The 24,776-nt window shown below is 36.5% G+C and overlaps 1 protein-coding gene across 2 annotated transcripts in view; it reads right to left on the reverse strand.

The window, feature by feature from the left end:
- Nucleotides 1-359: 359 nt before the first annotated feature.
- nAChRalpha4 (nicotinic acetylcholine receptor alpha4) overlaps nucleotides 360-24,776 on the reverse strand; it is a 946,244-nt gene continuing 921,827 nt past the window's right edge. The window contains exons 13-14 of one of the 2 annotated variants that reach the window (XR_011397945.1): nucleotides 2,722-2,894; nucleotides 360-2,640 (exon numbers count right to left, since the gene is read on the reverse strand). The gene's annotated coding sequence lies outside the window, so the exon portion shown is untranslated. Of the gene's footprint in view, nucleotides 2,895-24,776 lie in introns of both variants that reach the window. The other variant, XR_011397944.1, reaches the window with a different exon arrangement.

The following is a 24,776-nucleotide window of genomic DNA, read 5'->3' on the forward strand; positions in this document are numbered from 1 at the left end:
CTTCTAAGTTCTCTGATTATACAAATGTTCGCTGTCGAACCTGCACCTTCTCGTTCTTCTAAGTTTTTGGTCGAGTTTAAACAATTTCATTGGAGCTTTTAACGATGTCTTACATAAAAATATCTACCAAATTTTCTGAAGACACCTCGTCAAATAAAAAAATTTCCATACAAGCACTTGATTCCGATCGTTCAGTTTGTATGGCAGCTATGTGCTACAGTGGCCCGATAACGGCGGTTCCGACAGCTTTTTGATGAGGAAGGGACGTGTGCAAAATTTCAGATCAATATCTTAAAAATTGAAAGACTAGTTCGCGTATATAAGTTGTTATATTTTATGTTACGTTTTGTAAAAAAATATAATTTTTAGGCCGAAGCCGTCTTTATTGAATCATAGTGAAACTTAGACTAATTTTTACAATATTAACTTCTTAACATTAAACTTCTGCATCACCTTGCGAGCACAGGTGTCTTCTTGCTGACTTGGCGGAATCGATTCGCATGTAGCGGCTATTGTTACGTTGATCCGGCGAGGCAGACATGGCATCAGCATTTTATAAGTATTGTTGTTGTTGATGCCCTTCCGTATCGTGGGAAACGTATAGTTCAAGCTTTTGAGCGTTAACAGCGTTAACTTATACAGACGGACGGGCATGGCTAAATCGACTAAGCTCATCATTTATATACACATACCCAATAAAGTCTGTGTTCACCCGACACATTTTTTTAAGTGAAGTAAAAACACAATGTAAATAGGTAATTCAGTTCAAATTTTCTGCATGTGATTCTTCTTTATATTCTTAAGTTCACCCGACACATTTTTTTAAGTGAAGTAAAAACACAATGTAAATAGGTAATTCAGTTCAAATTTTCTGCATGTGATTCTTCTTTATATTCTTAAGTTCAAAATGCAAAAACAAAAATGTATATCCCTATTTTCATTTTTGTGATAACTGGATTTTAGTGTAAGCACAAGTAAACATAGGCACCATTAAGTCTGCGTTCAGTTAGCTTGAATTGGAAATACCGTTACTTCTCATGAATTTGTTTGTTCTTTTTGCGTAGATTCTATTGTGTTTTAAATAATTAGTCGTTTAAAGAGTTTGTGACGCGTTTTAATAATATTTAAAAAAATGGAAATCAAAGGAAAAGAAATTAGTCAGTCGGAAAGAAAAATTATCATTAAGTTGTGGATAAATTATTGAAAGAACGTATTCTTCTGTCCAGCGCGTCGTAAACAATTTAAAAAACCCGGAATTTTAACGTCAAAACCGCGATGTGGCCGTCCGAAAATATTATCAGCCCGGGAAGAACGGAAAATAATAAATATGGGGAAAGTTAAAACTCGAATTACGCCCACAAAGATTATTGAAAACGTAAATATAAACATTAAAATAACAATTTGTGCCGAAACTGCTAGAAAAATTTTACGAAAAGCTGAATATCATGGTAAAGTCGTTCGAAAGAAACCATATATTTCACTTGTAAACAGGCGAGAAAGCGCATTGAATTTGCTCATAGTAATATTTTCGAATGAAAGTAAATTTTGCATTTTTGGCATCAAAGGTCAACAAATTGTGTGGCGCAAGTCAGGAACTGCCCTTGAAAAGCAAAATCTTGTGGGTACAGTTAAACACGGAGGTGGCGGAATTATGGTGTGGGGTTCCATGGCGGCTGGTTGTGTGGGTCAGCTTGAATTTATTAAATCCACAATGGATAAATGGGATTATTTGAACATTTTTAAAAACAATTTGAAACAAAGTGTAGAGAATCTTGGATTATCTTCGACGTTTTGGTTCCAACAAAACAATGACCCGAAGCATACTGCGGAAATAGTTAAACTTTGGCTCTTGTAAAATACTCCTAGACAACTTAAAACGCCCCTTCAATCACCTGACCACAATCCTATTGAGCATCTATGGGATCTGTTGGAAAAACAGCATACAATTACAAGTAAAGAGGCCTTGCGAAGTGTTAAGAAAGCAGAATGGTCCCAGATTACAGCTGAGAAAACTGATAAGTTGGTAAGATCAATGCCAGATCGATTGAGCGAGGCTTTAAAACAACCCGGCTATCCAAAAAAATATTGAATTTAATTTTTCTTTATCATTTTTAATACTTTTGTAACTAATTTTAAAGCTGAACGCAGACTTAATGGTGCCTATGTTTACTTCCCCCTATACTAAAATCCCGTTATCACAAAAATGAAAATAGGAATATACATTTTTGTTTTTTGCATTTTGAACTTAAAAATATAAAAAAGAAATACATGTAGAGAATTTTAACTGAATTACCTATATACATTGTGTTTTTACTTCACTTACAAAATAGTGTCGGGTGAACGCAGACTTTATTGGCTTGTGCATATACTTAATAAGGTTTAATAAATCCAAACGTGGAGAAATCAAAACCTACAGTCTACTAAATGTCCAGTTTTACCCAATGAAAATGGGATGCTGAAAAATTTATGCCAAAGTCACTTTTTCAAAATGAACTCAGGGATTTTATACGTGATCAATTTAGAAATTATATAGCAATTTGCCAAAAATGTACTTGAAAGGGTATTGTTTTATTTACATATATTTGCGGAACATTTCCGAAGATTGGTATAGAAAAGTCAAAAGTGGACTATTTGCTGGTCCTGCAATACGGCGAATCATGAAAGATACAGATTTTATCAAGGTTACGACTGTTCCAGAAATTAAAGCTTGGAAAAGCTTACTTGTCTAAATTTTTCTAGGTAGTCATAAAGTACCAACTTATGAACAACTTGTGCTAAATATGCTGACAAATTTTACTAATCGAAGAAATATGAGTATCAAGTTAGACTATATCCACAATCACAATCGTCCCATTATGGCAGATTATTGCTGATCCTTACGACGACATTGTTAACTGGAAAATTATATAAGAAAACATAAAAGGCATTTAGTTGAGATATAACATATACTTCTGACATTTGTCGCTCTGTTTACTTCGATGTATCCTTATTTTTTCAAAATAAAACTGATATTATAAATATTATATCTGTTATCATGTGGTCTGGTTTTTGTAATGTAAAATGATAAATAAATAAATAATCATTTAACAATATACGAGAGCAAATCTTAATAAATTATTGATAGTGGCATAAATTGGGAGCACAAATATATCCAAGATCGATCTAGGCAACAAAGCCACCGCAGCGTATGAAGAAATGCTAAAAGAGCTTCTTCTCAGCAAGTTTAGTTAAGCTTCAGTGATTTGGAAGAAATGTATGTACATTATCAACTTCTTTAAAATTTTTAGACCAATGTCAATCGCTACAACGACCATCTGTACCAAATTACAGTTTTGTATCTCAATTTAGTGATTTATAGGTTTTCGGTCCATAATTGTTTGTGGGCGTATCACTAGTCCAATTGCGCTCATCTGCAATACCTTCAACCTTCCTTTGGTACCAAAGAACATATGTGCGCCTTATTTTCATCAAGATATCTCAATTTTTTCTCAAGCTATCGCTTACACGGACAGACAGTCATCGGGATTTCAACTTGTCTCGTCATCTTGGTCATTTATATATACATAACTCTATATCTATATCGATTAGTTTTAGATGATACAAGCAACCGTTTGGTGAATAAAACTATTTTACTCTGTAGCAACATGCTGCGAGAGTATAAAAAGCTTGGAAATGGTCAATAAGCCGTCGTGAATTTAAGACTTTTTTTGTAAGAAATAAATAAAGTTTTCAAATTTTATTGTATTTGTATTAATATACATGTTGGGTCACCCTAATGACGTTTACCTGTGCTCTGGATAAAATACTGCCATAGCTCTCATTTGATAGCGTTCGTAAATTCACTGCTTATATTTTATTAATACACACACACACACGTGCATGCATTGTACTCGTAAATCTCTTTTTATTATTTTCTCAAACTTTTTGAAGCGAACAATACAAGTATGTATATGAGAGTACATATGCTCAACTATTAAAATAAATCGTTCGCTAATGAATTGCTAACAGGAGCATATCGGAGTTCGTTATTCGGTCGGTCGGTTCCAGGACTTTTTAAACAACGTGGCTTCTAGTGGCGCCATCCTTTTGAAATTGTTATCCCTCAATTGTGTATTCGTCAGTGTTGTCGTATAAAATTTATATAACAGCTGACTTGTATAACAGCTGAGATATCGCGCTACATTTGACATTACATTTGTAGTGTCGGTCGGAAAATGAAAAATATACCTTGTATAGTACGATTTTTACACTTTGGTTCTTTTGGATGTCGTCGTTGATCCAATTATTATAATACAATACAATATTTAAAAAAGGAAAGAAAAACGCTTCTTGCTCCAACATGTGTGTAAAAGAACATACTAAATTTTTGTGCAAAAGAAAAATGTGGAAAACTTTGAAAAACTTAATTAAAACAAAACAGAGTGTTGTTTTAACCATTGTAGAACTAATTGCGAGTCAGTCCAAAAGAAAATAATTACGGCAACAGAGGTGAATATATCCTTTATCTTAGCATACAGGCGAGCGAGAAGGTGGGCACCGCAAAGTTCGAACTTTGGAAAAGACTGTCTTTATACTTGTGCGACCCTTGATTTCGACGTGAGTAAATGTACTGCAACTTGTCCTTTGGAATCTTCTGTGTGGTGTGTAAATCGCTGATCGGTATGCCCGAATTGATGTGTCGCAAAACCCATGTAACTGTATGTCGCGAGCATTTGGTAGTAGACAATAGCGGGGCAAATTGGGTGATGGAAACAAGTTAAGAGATGCTAAGCAACTATTCCAGGCTTGATGTAATTGTTAAGGCACCGACTCATCCCATCCTAGCAGCCATAACTCTTGCATAATTATTTTTCGGGTTATTACGAGTGGTGAGAGCACTCCGTGTGGATCGAACAGTGATGAAGCGATGAACAGTATTGTGTACTTTGTAACAGAATTGTGTACGTGTCGCTGCGTTGATTCCATGTCACGCCAAGTGCACTTGTTATAGAATCATCGGTAATATTTAGCTCTTTCATAGTATGACTTTCCATGAAATCTGGATGTTTGGAATGCCATTTGGATAGAGGAAATTGACCGCGTCGAAGTATCTCAATAACTTCAGCCTTTAATCTGAGTAAGGCATTGGTCCAACCAAAAGTAAGTCATATAGTTCGACAAGAGGCGTCGAACACTACGCGTAACTTTGTTGATGCGCTTGTAAGTTCGGCGTCTTTACTACAGACACCAAGCCGTTCGATTGCAAGGAATCGGCGACGGTCGATGTCGAATGAGGCTCCAAGTGCAGCGGGATTGTGCTTAAATGGCAGCCTCATAATTATGCGTCCACTAGTATCTTAATGTGTTGTGGCTATAAAATGACGTTCACAAACGTGATGATCAGGTTGAATAGGCTTGGGCGGCCAGTCCACAGTTTTGAGCTCCCAAAGGTGTTGCATATTTAGGTCGATAGAGTCGTCGCTAAACAGCAACCATGAATTTGAAGGTATAAAGTGCTTCGACTGATATTTTCCAGAAACCACCCAGCCAAATAATGTCTTTTGGAATGGAAAATGAGGTTTAAAAAGGTTCCGTAGACCAAAGTTGTGTTGGCTGTTAAACTCCAGTTTACTGTGACAATTTTAGCGTCAGGTTGGTATGCAATATGGGGTGTAATACCAAACTGGAGCGAAAGTTGAAATGCTGATGTGCGGGACTTAATTGTTGTGGTGGTTCGAGCTTTAATATTGGTAACTTAATCACCTATACTGCGAATGCCTATGTGATACTTTCCTCGACGAAGGTGAAACCTTTGTTCGAATTCATCATTCATGAAGTTCACTTGAGAACATGCGTCGAGAAGAGCTCTTCCAAGCTTGTACGAACCCATGGAATCTTTAACCAGAACTAAAGCTGTTGCTTAAATGACCTGCCCTTGGTCCGTTGTCTTTACGAAGTTTTTTTGAATATTAGGTTTTCAAACAATCTTCACCACTTTCTCCGTACATGTACGTATTCGTGTGAGCAGGCATCCTAGTCAGTATCATGGTAAAGCATATATAGCTGAACTGCTTTAATTTCCCTAATCGTCAGATTTTTAGTTTCCTATTCTTCAAAATTTTAAAAATTTTAAACAAATATATTTTAAGTTAAAAATAATTTTTTATTAAATTAATTAATAAATCTTGGCGGAAAGCAAGCAGGCCGATCATCAGTCAGTCAGCACAGGACTGTTACAGCGATCACAGGCGTGACAGTAGACTTAGCAGTGAGTCGATCCTCTGGAGAGTCGTAGTGTCCTGAGTTGTGAACGCCGTTCGTTAAGGGTGAGCTCGGTAGTGAGTTGATCTACTGACCGACTCAACCCTTAACTTTCGGTGTAATAGAAGAGTCATTACACAATGTATTCTCCGCAGAAATTATTTAGATTAGATCACTATATCATGTAACTGCAATACAAATTCAAAGATCGGAATCAAGTTCTGTGAAGGGTATTATAGCTTCGGTGCAACCGAAGTTAACGTTTTTTCTTGTTTTTATGCATTTTTGTATACACTTTAAATTATGTGTTTTCTTTGATAGGCAATAATTTTCGCATTTTTATTAGTAAAATGTCATATTACAATTATTTTGCTTATCATTGCAATTTACATTTAGGGGACTGAATTTAATTTATTGTTTACATATGTATATTTGTGTAATAATGTGCATGTCTCAGAAATATACATTTCTATATATAATTTTAACTTATGGCTACAATATTTTCATGTTAATATTTTTATGAACATTCTGCCAAGTGCAGTTGTTGTTTTAACATAACTATCCTATTATGTTTTTGTATATTATTAAGTATTATTTATTATTATTTTTTAATTATTTCTGATTGGAAGTTCAAATGGAACTGTCACAGTTCTTGTTATACATTTCGATCTTATACATAAAATAGGAATGAGTTCTATTATGAAAACTAAAGTAAGCGAAACGTGACCACTTACGTGATGAAAATTGATACCTTTCAATTTTATATTTCCTTTTTTGAGAAGTTGTATTTCTTGTATACTATATTACTATATTTTTGGTATTATTTATTTATGTTGAATCAAAAGGCTTTATTTTCAGTTCTGAAATATCTTCAATGTCTTTTAGCCAAGAAGGAGATACTAATTCTCCGATTGGAGATGATGAGATGCTGTTAGAGTTACTCCTTCATGTCGCGCTGCACATCCTTCGCTTATTGTAATAATGCCACGACTAGGGATTTTCATTCGCATTCGTTGATTGTTTTCACATTCGAGATGTTTCATTGATTTGCCAAATTAATTTGTAAACCCACCAATTTCGAGATGATAATTGTATCCAAATATTTTTATTGGTAGTAGGTTTGAATTCACATGCTTCATTTCCCAACTGTTTTAAAGCTGCTACTTCACATGAATTATCCATAGCTGATTTCCAAGCCCAATTTCCTGGACATTGATAATGATTCTTTGAGTTAGTTGAACATTTATCTAAATCTACTTGGCTTATTATAATAATAAATATTGATTCAAATAAATGGAACTTGTATACTTAGTGTTCTGCTTTTAGTTTTGGAATAATTATGTATATTCCCCTTGGGATATTTTGGAATTGGATTTACTTTGTATACGTTTGATGCTTTATACGATATTAAAGGAATTTCTATGTTTATGACCAGTCGTGAATCAATAATTAAGTCTTTAGCAGTCATCGATTTATAAATTTCTGCTAATTCATTATCCAATTGTTTCCAGGTAGTATTAATTTGTGTGGTAACTTGTTCCTAATAAATTTAATTTCTGTATTAAGTTGTGAAGTCTTTAATAGTTTTAGATTTATACGACCACGATTTATGTTAATTAGAAGATTGATTATCGAAGTTTTAATCTCTTCACATTCGTCTATAACTCTTTCTATGCTTAATATTTGAAATATCAAAGCCATCCGCTCAACATTTTGATCTTTTATAAGCTCGAGATAAATTGTTTTTAATTGTTCATTCATATTTTCGAAATTCTTGTTGACTTTTTTTGTTGTCTTTTTTAATATATTTATTGTAGAATCAACTATTGATGTTTGTTACTTAAAAATTTTTGCTTTATTGTTTTGGTTGTCAAACATATTGTTAATATTTGCTTCCATATTTACAACATCATCAGCATCCATAATTCCAAATAATATATGGTAAATTGTACTAACAAATTCGAATGGTGCTCGCCTTTTTCTATTATTTTCTTTCATGAACAATTCGATTAAAATCAATTAAATTCCATATTGAAGTTATTATATCTATTTTGCCAATCGGCTCCAAATATATTGCTGGATTATTTCTCAACTCAGCCACTGAAGCTCCTAGTTTAGCCGTCATAAATATATAACTTGGATTGTTAACCATTTTGTAGTTTTAGAGTTACAACTCTAGTATTTCCATCACTTCCGGGATGAATTTTTGTAATTTTAGCTAATGGCCACTTCGCTGGATTAGTCTCTTCATCTTTAATAATTACTATTTGAGCCTCTGCTACTATTTGGCCTCTTTGGTTTTCCATTTCATTCGTTGTTGTAACACTACAATAGATTCGCTTTTGAAATGTTTCCAAAAGTCTCTATTAATTTTCATCTATCTAACGAGCCTATTTGTATATCAGAAATTCCTTCAGGACAATCTATCATTGGACATTTCATTAAAAAAAGACCAAGTGTTATAACATTTATATTCCTTTCACTATCAATCGCACATAGAGGTCGTGAATTCAGCTCTGCTTCAATTTGTGATACTAAAGTAATCAACTCTTCAAATGTCAATTAACTTTCGCCTATTGTTCTTTTTTAAAGATATTTAGCTGACTTGACTTGACTCTTGCTTCTCGACGGCCCAAAATGCAATTAAATTTGGTCTGTTACAACTCCTGTTGAATTTTTCTCGATTCCTTTTTTGAAATCTTGGTCTAATTTTCAACAAGCACCTACAAAATTGATCCATTGTCTGAGTATATAGGTATGCTGACTTTTACCGCTTCTTGCGAGAAATCTTTTCAAAGCAGTTAGGAACGTTAAAATTGTTGTTAAATCACTTACTGTCTCTAAATGAATAGCTTTTGATACCGTACATACAAATACAGCTATATAGCCTTTAAATATTTTTTGTCCTCTTCTTGTTGAACATTTCATATGGATCGGTCCTGCATAGTCTATAACAACGTGTGTAAATGGAATTGACACAGATACTCGGAATTCTAGAAGATTTCACATTATTAGCTACTTTTTTTTGCGCTAACGTATGCATCGACTACAAGCTTGAATTGTCTATTTTATAAAGTTTTTCTATCCAATAATTCCTTTTAATTATTTCTTTCATTACTTTTTTCCTCCATGCAAGGTTCTTTTATCAACATTTTTAAATAATAATGATAACAAATGTGACTTATTTAATATTATTGGGTACTTTTGATCAAATTGAAGATTTGCATTTCTCAACCAATTCTCATCCTACACATAGGATTCCATTACTATCCTAAATTGGATTTAAGCTAGCAAGGTTACTTTTATTACCATATTATGTTTTTAATTTTAAATTCTGAATTCCCTCTCTAAATTGTAATCTTACTATCATCTCTTTAGCTTCTATAATTCCTGACTTTACTAAGTATGCAGGACATTTTTATACTCTCGCAACATGTTGCTACAGAGTATAATAGTTTAGTTCATCTAACGGTTTTTGTATCACGTAATACTAATCGAGTTAGATATAGGGTTATATACAATATATATAAATGATCAGGATAAAGAGACGAGCTGAAATCCGGTTGACTGTGTGTCCGTCCGTACGTCCGTCTGTGCAAGCTGTAAATTGAGTAAAAATTGAGATATCTCTATGAAATTTGATTTCTCCAGTAATCAAAAACGAATAAATTGCCATAACTAAGCTCCACAATAAGATACAAGACTGTTATTTGGTACACAGGATCACATTAGGGAGGGGCATCTGTAGGTTTAATGTGCATATCTCCTAATCCACTAAAGCTATAATAACAAAATTCACTGAGAACAAATTTTTTGGCACCTCTATTGATAGTGTGAAAATGGGTGAAATCGGGTGGCAACTTCGCCCACTCCCCATGTAACGGTACTGTTAAAAACTATTAAAAGCGCGATAGGTCAAGCACTAAACACGCCAGAGACATTAAATTGTGTCTGGGATGGTATGAGACGACATTATGGGAACCGCGCTCAAAATTAGGCAGTGAGCGTGGCACCGCCCATATCTTGGGATCTGCTCTACCGATTTCAACCGAATTCGGTACATAACATTTTTCTTATATTTCTATATTATAGTGCGAAAATGGGCGAAATCGAATGACAACTACGCCTATTTCCCAAATAACACAATTTTAAATTTCATCTGATTCTTTTACTGTCCGCTAGGCAAATCAAGCAAAATATATAAAATCTCAAACGAGTTGACCGTTTGACTTTGGGAGAGTATAAAATGTTCGGTTACATCTGAACTTAGCTCTTTCTTACTTGTCGTCATCTTATTTTGTTTACAAATCGCGAAATATAAGCTTCTTCTTTTATTAATTTAGTTAAATTAGAATATTTTAATATTATCTTATCCAAGAATTGTGATAATTTTGATGATGTGACATACAATGCATCTCCTCTCCACCATAGATCGTGATCTACCTGTTTGTGCGCGAATATCCTTCTGAGTGTTACATCGGCTTGATTGTCCTTTGTTCCATCCGGTATCTTCTATTTCCCAAAATTTGTCCAATGTTGTAGTAACCGCCGCTAAAATTTTATTGTTTTTTCTTGGTTGTTGTCAAATTCCCGTTAATACCCAGGAAATTTTGTAGCTTGACCAGTAGTCTATTTTTCTTAAATATGCCTTCTTCTAGTTAGTAAATTTGATGCTCAGCGGTAAAACTTGTAGGTGTTCGTTGTGTCTGCTTTTGGTTGTTTCATCTAGCTGTTTGACTGTCTCTTATGGCTTCTAGAGCTTGATACTGCTGTTCCAGAAAATCGAAAGCGTCATCTAAAGTTGGTATGTTCCTTTTTTTTACGTATACAAGGCATAATTCAAAAGTTCCAGGACTTTTTAAACAACGCGGCTTCTAGTGGCGCCATCTGTCTGAAATTGTTATCCCTCAATTGTGTATTCTTCAGTGTTGTCGTATAAAATTTATATAACAGCTGACTTGTATAACAGGTGAGATATCGCGCTACATGTGACATTACATTTGTTTCGGTCGGAAAATGAGCATCGAACAAAGAGCCAACATTAAGTTTTGTTTTAAACTTGGTAAAACTTTTACCAAAACTCATCAAATGATGAAACAAGTTTATGGCGATGATTGTCTATCCCGTAGCCGTATTCACGAGTGGTTTAAACGTTTTCAAGAGGGCCGGGAGGACTTGGAAGACGACGAACGTTCGGGCCGGCCAAAAGATATTGTGAACGAAAAAAACACGGAAATTGTGCGTGAATTCATTAAAAAAGAGCCGAACTCATCGCTTAAATATATGGAATCGGAATTATCAATATCCGCAGCATCGATTTATCGTATTTTGACAGAAAATTTGGGCCTCAGAAAGGTTTGTGCTCGATTTGTCCCGCACACTTTGAAACAACACGAAAAAGACCTGAGAATTCAACATTCAATTTGACCAAAAATCTCATTCATATCATCAACCATTCACCCTATTCGCCTGATATGGCACCCTGCGATTTTTATTTGTTCGGAAAACTACATTTGGCCATGAAAGGAAACTGCTATGCTGACGTTGATGCCATCCTCGACGCTATACCGACAAATGACCTAAAAAAGTCATTCGATAACCTTCTTGAAGGTGCAAAACGTTGTAGAGGAGGCTATTTTGAGGGCGACCTATAAATTTTTCAAAAAAAAAAACAAATAATATTCGTTTTTTAATAAAAGTCCTGAAACTTTTGAATTGCACCTTGTATGTGTAAATATTATTCTATTGTCATTGCATACTCCAGATGCCAATGTATGGGTCTACTTCTGTGCATGTTGGCTTGGAGAACTTTCATTTGTCTAAGAAGTCTTTAAATACCCTGCATTCACCTACTGGGCTCAAATAAATGTACGGTATTTAAAGACTTCGTGGACAAATAAAAGTTCTCCAAGCCAACATGCACAGAAGTAAAACTGCGGACGCACTCAAAAGACAAAGGGGGCGCCTTTATGACGTTGTCATTATAAGCGAGCAGTACAAAAGGAAACAGAGTGGAATATGGATAGAAGACAGCAGAGGCACTGTAGCAAAATAGCAACTACAGGTAGAGGAATCGGAAACGGTTTCGTCTGGACCAAATACGACCTCTGCACCATAATAAGTTGCTTCTTAACCCCTAGCGATAATATTCATGACTTCCAAGCCAAATTAGACAGCATAGAAGACACAGCCTGAGATATTGGAGGAGACTTTATAATAGTAGGAGATTTTAACTCAAAAGCTATTGAATGGGAAATGCAAAATACTGACTCCAGAGGTAAATGTATACTCGACATGGCCGCCAGGCTCGGCGTTATGGTACTCAACACGGGAGCAGCAACGACATTTAGGAAACCAGACTGCGAAGAAACTACACCAGGTAGCAAGCATAGTAAAGCGCTGGGAGGTTATGGAGGATTACACTGGCAGTGACCACCAGTACATAAGCTTCGAATTAGACCCCCTAAAGCAAGTCACCCAGAACAGATTACATGGTAACACGAGAAACTGGAACGTATCTAAACTTAATAGCGAGGCACTAAGAAATTGTTTGAAATTGAATAGGCACGGGAAATTGATAAAAATGAAACGACATAGAGGACGTAAGAGATAACGTAGAGAAGACAATGAGGCTAATCACCCAAGCATGTAGTAAAGGAAAGCCTCGAATCCAAAGCAGGAGACAAAAACGGTCTGCATACTGGTGGACAGAGAACATTGGTTAGTTAAGAAGAGCGTGCCTTCACTTAAGACGGGTCTACCCAAGAAACAGACGCAGAGGGAACGCAACAACATAAATGTATAATCATCATACCGCGAAGAAAGAACTACTTGTAAAGTGGGCTATCGAAATTAGCAAAAAAGCAAAATGATAAGAGCTTTTGTAAGCATACCTAAACCTGTAAGGTCTAGGGTAAAATAATCGCCGAAAGCCCCCCAAACGTGCTACTCGGTGGTCGGAAAAGGTGATCCAGATAGTCCATCAGCATACCGGCCTCTTTGCATGCTTGACACAGCCGGTGATGAAACCGCGGATAGAAGAAACAATCACGTCGGCAGCTTATCACCGAAATAATACGGTTTCAGACCGGGTAAATCAACACTAGGGGCTATTGAGAATGTCGTGGGGAGCGTAGATGAAGCGCACAGAGGATGCAATAAACTCTGATGAGTTGTTTTACTCGCCACCCTTGACGTTCGGAACGCTAATAATGATGAGGAGCTATTTGGAAGACAGAGTCTTGCTGTATAAAACCTCTGAAGGACCACAATACTTGAAGGTCACGTCAGGAGCTGCGCAGGGATCAATCCTCGGCCCAGACCTCTCGAATGTCAGTTACGACGGCATATTAAGCCTCGGTATGCTCGACGATACTTATCTAGTTGGCTACGCATACGACATCGCTGCGATAAGGAGGTGATGATCAGAGTACGAATGTGGCTTGATGCGAAAGGTCTCAAACTTACCACTGAAAAAACCCTATGCCCGACGATACTTATGTAGTTAGCTACGCGGACGACATCGCTGCGATAGTCACTGCGAGAGACACCGAAGATGCGCGCAGGAAGTGATGATCAGAGCACAAATGTGGCTTGATGCGAAAGATCTCAAACTTGCCACTGAAAAAACCGAGCTGGTGTAAAGAAGCATATTCCGACTATAAGAGACATGAGGGCAACAACAGAAACATTAAGTACACAGAAGGTTGTCAACTACCTGGGGGTAAGAATAGACTCCAGGCTTACCTACTGGGCACAAATTCAACACACTGCGGAAAAAGCGTCCATAATAACTAGCCAACTGATCAGGCTAATGTCTAATACCGGAGGACCGAGACAGGAAACACGGAAACTTTTGATGTCGACAACACTAAATGTCTTGCTCTACGGAGCAGAGTTATGGGCAGACACATTGGTTAGCATCAGCATATCGTACAGTCTCGGGCGAAGCTGTATATGTAATAAGCGGAAACACACCCATCGACTTATTAGCATTTGAACGAAAGAAAATGTGAACGTTGGAGAAACAAGGATCAGATGCTGCCGCTACAAAATAGGAAATAAAGAACGACACCTTGGAACAATGGCAAGCTCGCTGGGAGCAAGAGAGCCACGTCAGATGGATGGCCAGGCTAATCCGAAACATAAAAGAATGGTGTTTAAATGAGCTAAGCCTCAGTACCACCACTCTCTCCGGTAACAACTGGCGCACCCTAATGCAACACACCACACCAGAGAACAATCACAGGTTCTCACCACTCGATGAAAACACACCATAACACGGCACCTGTACATCTAACAAAAGGGACGGGATCATCGCTCTCACATCATTTTTCGCTTATCGTCTACGGGCCTGAGCGCCACACCACACATACCTTCGCTAAAATATTTCGTGCGGACACCAGTTCCTGCGCGCTACCGCATCAATTCAAGACGACCTCCACGACGTTCGATTCCATCAATTATTATATTATATATATTTAATTTCGTTTGTGTAAAATATATTGTCAGTAAATGCGGAATAAACTAAAATTATTGATTTACCAAGTCACTTGCGTTTGTTTTATATTGAATCAAGTGTTAGTGTTGAATTGTGTATAGATTTATTCATGATCCTTCGAGCCTTACCGAAAGGCACCTTCGGATTTTTACAAAACTGTGTTAAGAAACACAATTAATAATTATTACAAACAAGTAACAAAATTTGCAAACTAAGTCAAAAAATGTTAAAAATGGTGCAGTGGCAAAATAACAATTATTAAATTTTAAAATGTAGACACAAAACTCACCAAATATACAGTGCTAATAAATATAAGGTTGTTATATATATCCCTTCCGATTTTTTGCTCTTCATTCAATGCTTTATAAAAAGTGTTACAGTGATCGGATTTAGTTAAAATATACGCCGTTTTGTTCGATGATCTGTTTCCATCTAGACGGTAACTTCATAATACCTTCCTCGTAGAAGCCCCCCTCCTTATTTGCGAAGAATTCGGACAGCCACTTTTCACAAGCCTCTTTTGAGTTCAACTTCACACCACCAAGGGCATTCGCCATGGACAGGAACAGGTGGTAATCACTTGGCGCTACGTCCGGGCTATATGGTGGATGCGATAAAACCTCCCATCCGTGCTCCCGTAGCTTCTGACGAGTCATCAACGAAGTGTGTGGTCTGGCGTTGTCCTGGTGGAACACTACACTCTTCCTGTTGGCCAATTCTGGACGCTTCTGGTCGATCGCCTGCTTCAAGCGGTCCAGTTGTTCGCAGTAGATGGTAGAATTAAGGGTCTGGCCATATGGGAGCAGCTCATAGTGGATGATTCCCTTCCAATCCCACCAAACACACAGCAAAACCTTCCTGGCCGTCAATCCCGGCTTGGCCACTGTTTGGGACGATTCACCGGCCTTCGACCACGACCGTTTTCGCTTGATATTGTCGTATGTGATCCATTTTTCGTCGCCAGTCACCATCCGCTTCAAGAATGGGACGAGTTCGTTCCGTTTCAGCAGCATATCGCAGGCGTTGATTCGGTCCAGAAGGTTTTTTTGCGTCAAATTATGCGGCACCCAAACATCAAACTTTTTTTTGTATCCAGCCTTCTGCAGATGGTTCAAAATGGTTTGGTGACTAACTCCCATCTCCTGGGCGATGTCACGAGATGCCATATGCCGGTCTAACTCGATGTATTCCATGATTTGATCGGTATTTGTCGTCACAGGTCTTCCGCCGGCTGGCTTATCCATGGTGTCGTTTTCACCGGCTCCGAATCGTCGAAACCATTCCTCCGCGGTTCGAAGTGATAGAGTACCATCCCCCAAAACACCATTAATCTCACGGAACGTTTCTCTAGCGGATTTGCCTTTAACGAAGGAAAACTTTAAAATAGCGCGAATTTCGGCGTTAGTGAACTCCATGTTTACACGTCTATAACTGTTGAACGCAATATCCAAACTAATCATGCATAGCGTTGTTTTGTAGGTTTTGTCAAGACCTTTCAAATTATGTATAGTGTTGCCAGATACGAGCTCTGTAGCGCTTTGTACATAGCCGCGAAATTCAAAAGACAAAAAAGCGGAAGGGAGATATATGACAACCTTATATATATATGTATTTCAACAAACATATAAACATCTTAAACAAACAAAAATTCACACAACCGGCCGCGAAACCTTAGCACAAAACATAAATAGAACAAACGGGCGCGAATTTTTAAACAAAAAACAACAACAAAGCATACCTGTAAGCAGCTGGAGAATAAACACACGAATTGGCACAAAAGGAATATATATATGTAAAAACCTTATACCCTACAAAATGAGCGTATTTATTTCATTTACATATCTTATTTTATGCGTATATGTATGTACAAATTTCAGTTTTATATATTTTAATATAAAACCTGTAACAGAAAATCCGTTTTAACAGCATAAAAAAACGGTTACCAAACTGACACAGTTCCGAGTGTATTTCAAAATACATGCTTATATATTAAAAAAAAAATTTAAAAAAATGGATCTTAACTTATTGCCCAATTAATACCTTACCTTCGTGTGTTCAAACCCACCATCAAGAACCAAAAAAAAAAAAAAACCAATTCAAGTATACACTTGCACATTAATCCAGCAATACCCCTTATGCTTAATATAGCAATAAGCAGGATTGCATTCAATAAGTAAGCAAAGGCTAAATATCAAACATAAAACAAACAGAGAAAGAAATAAAAATACAACAGACAAACATACATATATGCATATTGAATTAACGTTTACATATTATATCTATATATGTCGTTATATATATTTACTAAACAAATATATATAGACAAAAATATATTAACAAAGTGCATAAGGGAAAATACCTGCACATTATTCACTTCGCTTTCGCGCTCTCTTCGCAGTGCGAACATAAATATTTATACACACATATACAATAAACACTACTAGATATTAAAAAATTAAAAATAATAAATAACATATTAAAACATATACAATTGTAGTTGTACATATTTTCAAAGTCCACATTGGCATACACCCCGCAATACCCCTTGTAACAAACAAGCAGGATTGCGTACATAAAAAACTAAAAGCACATTGATCTCTTCAACGAGCTCTCAATTTTACGAGCACATAAATATATACTAACAAGTCCGTTTATTAGGGTGTACCTAAATACATCAATATAAGGACATAAAAAGTATTATTGAATTAAAAGTGCGATTTTTAATAATTAAATAAATTAAAGCAATACATTCAAAATAAAACCACAACAAAATCATATTGCTAGCAAATACAGTTTACACTGAGAAAATTTTAATAAATTTTGACAAATATTTTAACATACAAAAAAAAAATGATGAATGTGGATAAAATTCAAATTACACCTGCAGAAGCTACACGCGCAAGACAGGTTACCACAAAGCAAACAAAAGGCAAAAATATTTGTGCCACCAAATTCATTTCTGAGAGTGACAGATTAACACGATACTGCACTCGATTTTCATCTTCACCGATTCAAGACATCTCTGAATCGTTATTGGAAATAAAAAAACAAAATATTGACAATTTTTGGACTCGTCTCCAAACGGCTCATGACGCCATAGTAGATTATGACAATTCAGATCTACCACATGATTTTAAATCATCGGCTTACGCACTATACGAAAACTGCTTAGACCAGTACGAAGAAACAAAAGCTATGATTTCTGATCAATTAAAGCTAATAAAAGCGATTGCACCTCCTCCACATCCGAGAGTAGAGCTGCCACAAATTCAAAGTCAAGAGGCAAGTTCGGGCATCCATCTCGAGGTGCCCGCATGTGACACAGAAATAATTTATGGAGGTTATGAAGAATGGCCGTCCTTCCGGGACATGTTCACTGCCGTATACATCAACCATCCAAAATTATCAAAAGCGCAAAAATTGTATCACCTCCGATACAAAACTAAAGGTCAAGCAGGCGCAATAGTAAAACAGTTCGCACTAAATGACGACAATTTTAATTTGGCTTGGGAAGCTCTAAAAGCAAGATATGAAAATGAAAGAATATTGGTCATAACCAAGTAACGACACTATTAAACTTTCCTAAGATTCAAAAAGAAACTAGTGAAGAGTTTATAAGACTACAATCAGCTGTTTCAAACTGTTTGTCGGTTTTATCGACACAAAATATTCCCACAGACAGCTTTTATGGGAGCAATCGCTCTCATTACGAAAGAAATGCCCCACGTGGCAACAAATGAAAGACTTTCTAACTACCCAGTACGAAATCGCTGAAAGGGTAGACAAAAAGCTAATTAAAACAAAAATTGTACAACACGACAATAGAAGCTTCAATAGACTCCAAGCTAGTAGCAAAAATAAATTAATCAGAAGCTTTTACAAATCTCAATCGTTCACATCCGAACTAAATAAATATACGTCATGCGAAATATGCACAAGAGGGCATAAACTACAATCTTGCGAGAAATTCAAAAAATTAAAAATTAAAGAAAGAAACTATTTCGTGAGATCAAAAAAATAATGTACAAATTGCTTGTCACATGCGCATACATGTAAAAATTGCAAAAGCAAATTCAATTGCTTATATTGTTACAAAAGACACCACTCAATGCTTCATTACAGCAAATTTCCCATATCACCCCAAAGAAACGCTTTTACAAAAAGAACCACAGGTTTAGTTTCAACTGCAAATCCCGAAGACCAAAATACCGAAAATTGCCAAATGACACCATGTTGCGCAAAGGCACAAAACACTCAAACGCTACACAGCGAAATACAAAATAGGGTATTACTACCCACAGCAGTCATCTCCATCGAACATCGAGGAGAACTCTACAAACTTAGAGGCCTAATAGACCAAGGATCGCAACGATCCTTCATAGCGTCTAGGGTACAAAATAGGCTACAACTGCCAGCAAAACTAGCCAATTTTGAAATCACGGGAATGGGCAGAAGAGTAGTCCAAAACTCAAACAAAATCTGTCCCATTACCCTAACTTCCCCCAAAGCGGATAAGCGCATTAAAGCAGAAGCTATTGTCTTACCGCAACTTACAAATATGCTTCCAAGCTATCATATAAATAGCAAGTATTGGCAAAAGGTTTCACACCTAAAGCTAGCAGATCCCAACTGCAACACCCCCGCTCAAATAGACATTCTATTAGGCAGCGACCTTATACCGCAAATAATGCTTGAAGGTGTTGAAAAAATTTCAACGACCCTTCTAGCCCAAGATACCATTTTCGGTTGGATCCTAAGTGGACTAGTTACGGAACCAGTTACCACTATGACAACTCAAGTTGAGGAAATCTAAAATGAATACCTCAATTCACAATTGAAAAAATTTCGGGAGTTGGAAAAACGCCCCCTCATATCAATTACAACCCCAGAAGATCAGTATTGTAAAGACTTCTACAAAGCCACAACTACTCGATCAAATAATGGCCGGTACGTCGTACGACTACCACCAAAGCCACAATCTTCCAACACTCTACAAATTGGCACAAAAAACCATGTCAGAGTTTCTTCTGACAACCCCAGTGTTAAAAACACAAATATCTATAATTCAACCAAATCATCGAGATATATTACTAAGTATTCGAAAAGAAAATTTGTTGTACACTAATTTCCTTAAATTTGAAAAGGGCAGTACAACATAAAAATACAGGGGATCCAATGGAATGCGATATCTGATCTGCTTTCATATCCTACTGAATCAATATCCGCATTATCCGCAATAACATTTTTGACCCCGCAGGATGGCTTTCGCCAATTATGATACAAGCGAAAATCCTAATTCTTCTTCACTTAGAAAAATAGTCACAATCCTCAAACAATCTTAACGATATCCGAATCTACCGATTCTTGGCCACAATCGCCCACTTCCATACATAGTATCGTCCGCAACATACCAGTAATTGTCATAGAAAGTCCAAAATCGACTTTTCTCTTACTATAGTGCCTCAATTCAAAATTAAAGTTAAGGAATCACCATACTTGCAATGTGATACAGGGACGCACCCAGACTTACAAAAGCAAAGGACGCACTTATCGCATCTATCTAAGCGCTCATCATACGGGTAGTTTATGGGAAACACTTGTAAAAGTTGTAAGTCTCAGTTCAAAAACGTGAGCCAAAATCACAAATCTCACTCTCGCAAGACCCCTCTTCAAAAGTTTGAAAGGAGCACCCATTCTGGCCATATCTGAGCCCGGCGGGGAGTCGCCTCATAAGCCGATAATAAAGAGATTGCAAATATTTGCTGATAATACAGAAAAGGCATATCATAAACAATCCGCATAAAAAATCGATACAAGAAAAAAATCGTAAATGGTCCTTATTGTATTGCCAACTATAAAACCAAAAAAATTGTCAGAATATAGTTGCGTATCATAAGTCTATACCACAATACAAATCGAAAGCAAAAACAACTTGTTCTTGATAAGTTGATTAAAACCAAAATTGCTTCTTACAGCTAATATTCGCGCCTCGGCTACTCCATCAACAGTACGCCGAAATACATTCAACAGCACATATGTGTAATACTAGGCAAAATATTCGCCTAGGGGGCCCAGGATGTTTGAATGAGCTAAGCCTCAGTACCACCACTCTCTCCGGTAACAACTGGCGCACCCTAATGCAACACACCACACCAGAGAACAATCACAGGTTCTCACCACTCGATGAAAACACACCATAACACGGCACCTGTACATCTAACAAAAGGGACGGGATCATCGCTCTCACATCATCTTTCGCTTATCGCACACATACCTTCGCTAAAATAATTCGTGCGGACACCACGATTATACTATATATATTTAATTTCGTTTGTGTAAAATATATTGTCAGTAAATGCGGAATAAACTAAAATTATTAATTTACCAAGTTACTTGCGTTTGTTTTATAATGAATCGAGTGTTAGTGTTGAATTGTGTATAGATTTATTCAAATGGTCTGACAGGAAAAAATGGATATTTTCGGAAGTATCTATATAAAATGGGAAAATTCGAAGTGCCGTCCTATATATATTATACAACGACGCGATCGAAGACGCCGCTGAACACACATTTTTCAAATGCACGCGCTGGCAAATAAAGCGAAATAGGCTCCACACTTTGGTCGGCCCCCTGAATGCGGATAACATCATACCTGTCATGCTTCAAAACGAGGAAAACTGGAAGAACGTAAAAAATTATAAAGAAAGCGTACTAAGGATTCAACGGGACCTGGACGCGGGTAATGACATGTAAGTCTTAAGACGAGAAATATGGAACGCCACCTTGAAGTAATGCGAAAGCGGTACCAGGGTGGGTGACGGTTCCCTAGAGGAGAGTTTTTAGTGACCTGCAAGTGACACATACCATTGCTGTGACGGCACAATGACGATGCGGAAGGCATTTTTCTCAACCTCCCCAAAAAAATAACAAGTAAGGAAGGGCTAAGTTCGGAAGTAACCGAACATTTTATACTCTCGCAAAGTCAAATGCCATACTGTTTTTAGATTTCTTTGTGGATCTTGCTTGCCTTGTTCTATGTTGACCGATATTTTCGGTAAAACGTCAATTATATGCACTGTAGCCCACATTTCCCAAGATATGGGATTTCACCTAAAAGTGGGCGCTGCCACGCTCACTGTCAAATTTTGAACGTGGTTGCTATAAAAATCATCCTATACTATCCCAGATATTAAATTAAATGTGTTAAATGCTTTTAGTAGTTTTTAACAGTACCGTTATGTGGGGAGTGAGCGGGGTTGTCACCTGATTTCACCCATTTTCACACCATCGATAGAGATGCTAAAAACATTTGTTCCCAGTGAATTTTTTTTATTATTATTTAGTGGTATAGGAGATATGCACATTAAACCTATTAGGGGGACCACGCCCACTTTAAAAGAAAAATTAAACTGCAGATGCCCCTCCCTAATGTGATCCTGTATATCAAATAAGAGTCGTGTATCTTGTTGTGGAGCTTAGCTATGGCAATTTACTTGTTTTTGATTAATGGAGTTTTGTGGGCGTGGCAGTGGTCTGATTGCGCCCATCTGCAACATCAGCCGTCTTACGGTACCAAGAAACATGTGTACCAAGTTTCATAAAGATATCTCACTTTTTACTCAAGTTACAGCTTGCACAGGCGGACGGACGGACGGACAGACAGACACCCGGATTCCAACTCGTCTCTTCCCCCTGATCATTTATATATACATAACCCTATATCTAACTCGATTAGTTTTAGGTGATACAAACAACCGTTAGGTGAACAAAACTATTATACCCTGTAGCAACAAGTTGCGAGAGTATAAAAATAATAATAAGTATAATAATTAAAGGAAAGTTAGTAAAAGACAAGGTAAGGAAGGGCTAAGTTCGGATTTAACCGAATATTTTATACTCTTGCAAAGTCAAATGCTATACTCGTTTTAGATTTCTTTGTGGATCTTGCCGCCTTGTTTTATGTTGACCGATATCTTCGGTAAAAAGTCAGCTATAGGCACTGAGGTCCACAATTTGGCATACTTTAAACGTATTATTCATGCAAAGTTTTACGCCGATATAATCATTTTTGCTTGATTTGCATAATAATAATAACCCAACGATTACCCTCCTCCCGCCCAACCGACGCGAGGGGCGCAATCCGCATACGTGCGGAATTAGCCGAGTCAGAAAAGGCAAGAGTACAGAAACAAAAATTTCAACAGCCAAGATTTAAAGTTACAATATAATAAATTGTTACATTTTCATTTATTAAGAGAAAACAATAAAGTCTTTTTAATTTTGAAAAGTGAGTCAGATAAGTCAAATGTGCTGGAATGAGAATTAAAATCATGACATATACGGCTAAATGGCTCGTTTAGTTCAAAATTTGATCTACAGGATTTTAGCAGTAAAGGTCTAAACTGCCTCGAAAGGCGAACCGGGATATTAAATTTAATTTCAGACAGGAGAAAAGAACTGCAAACTGTTCCATTCAAAATTTTCACAAAGAATATTATGCCAAGCATTTCCTTACGACTAGAAAGTGTAAGTAGATTAATAAGTTTTAAACGACTAGTGTATGGAGGTAGACTTACCCTAGAATCCCATCGGAAATGCGCTAAGGCGAATAGTAAAAATTGTTTTTGAACAGACTCTAACTTTCCGTTATAACAGAGCCATTTTCCAATATAGGTCTAACCAAAGTTGTATAAAGTGTTTTAGTAATATACGGATCTCTAAATTCTTTAGACCAACGTTTAACAAAACTGAGGACAGCTTTTGCTTTGAAGTCCATGGTATCAATATGAAAACTAAAATTAAGCTTAGGGTACATATTAACTCCCAAATCAACATAGTTAAAAACTTGCTCTAGAATATGTTGTTTTATTACATAAGAAGAGCGGTGCACAGATCTATGGCAAAAGCACATCATCTTACATTTATTGAGATTCAATGGCAAATGTTTGCAACAGACACCTTTCTTCAGTTGAAGTGTATGGTTTAAAAAGCTTTACGTCGTCAGCGTATAATAAAATTTTTGAGAATTCTATTACTGAAGAGATATCGTTAATAAACAACAAGAACAGAATCGGGCCAAGATGACTACCTTGCGGCACACCTCAAGAAACATTAATTGTATCTGAAGGTGTATCCTCAAATATCACTCGTTGTGTTCTATTATACAGATAGGAAGATACCCATTGAAGGAATCTTGGCTGAAAGCCCAGCAGATCAAGTTTATGTATGAGAATCGAGAGATTTACTTTATCGAGAGCTTTGCTAAAGTCTGTGTATATAACATCCGTATGCTTATGTTCCCTAAAACCCAATGATACATGGTTTACAAATTCAAGTAAGTTTGTTATAGTCGAATTCCCTTTACGAAATCCATGCTGATATGAGGAAAATAACGGAGAAATCGAAAAGGTTATATATGGTCAGTGATGATAGCTTCAAAAATTTTAGGTATAACTGATAGTTTTGCGATACCTCTATAGTTTTCAATGTTGGATCTAAATCCACTTTTATGCAAAGGAATTATAAATGACTGTTTCCATATTGAAGGAAATATACCGTGTTTAAGAGAGGAATTAAATATCCTTGTCAAAGGCAAGTAAATATATTTGGCACTATTTTTTAGGAAGCATGAGGGTATCATGTCTGGGCCATAACTAAAAGATGGTTTTAACTTATTTAAATTAAGTGGGACGTCTTCTTCAGGAATAATTGGAGCGTTAATTAAAGTATTCGAACACAGCACGTGCTGATAAGAAAAAGTTTTGGAAGAATTATTACAGTAGTTTGACTTGAAAAATTCAGCAAACATATTGGATATAATATCATTGTCACTTGAAATGATAGATTTGCATTTCATCGCGGATGGAAATTTGGAAATCCTGCGTTTGGAGTTGACGAAATCATAAAACGATTTCGGATTACTTACAATATTCTTTTTTACTTTATTTAAGTAATTATTATAACATTTTTTGTTTAGGTCAAAATATTGCCTAATACAATTATTGAATCTGCATTATTTGCCATCGAGGTAGCACTA

This window comes from Bactrocera oleae, chromosome 2 (assembly GCF_042242935.1).
Source record: "Bactrocera oleae isolate idBacOlea1 chromosome 2, idBacOlea1, whole genome shotgun sequence".
NCBI classification, from domain to species: Eukaryota; Metazoa; Arthropoda; class Insecta; order Diptera; family Tephritidae; genus Bactrocera; species Bactrocera oleae.